The sequence below is a fragment of the Plectropomus leopardus genome, unplaced genomic scaffold (genome assembly GCF_008729295.1).
Source record: "Plectropomus leopardus isolate mb unplaced genomic scaffold, YSFRI_Pleo_2.0 unplaced_scaffold89812, whole genome shotgun sequence".
NCBI classification, from domain to species: Eukaryota; Metazoa; Chordata; class Actinopteri; order Perciformes; family Serranidae; genus Plectropomus; species Plectropomus leopardus.
Window position 1 is genome coordinate 1 of NW_024699020.1, and position 344 is coordinate 344.

The 344-nt window shown below is 35.5% G+C and overlaps 1 pseudogene; it reads right to left on the reverse strand.

Moving 5' to 3' along the window:
* Nucleotides 1-214: 214 nt before the first annotated feature.
* LOC121940551 lies at nt 215-344 on the reverse strand (annotated as a pseudogene; the record flags this gene model as incomplete).

Here is a 344-nt window from a genome sequence, read left to right on the forward strand (position 1 = left end):
CAATAAAAGAGGCATACTGCATTTTCAGCCTAAGATCAACTTAACAATCGGCATTAATGATTAACTGACATAGTGTTGGTTACATCTCAATCAAACCCTATAATCAACAAATGATCTGTTTGTATTCTCACAAATCCATGAAAAACTCTTAGACTGCTTTAAAGCAAAACATCTGATTAACATATTCTTTTCATTTATCTACATGAAAGCTGCTTCCACTCTGATCATATTCCCTCCATCAATGCTCCACAAGAGGCAAAGAACAGTCATCAATGACAGAGAGCATATGATGCAAACATTACTCTCTGTCAACTTCACGCTCAGAAGGAAATATCACATCTCAT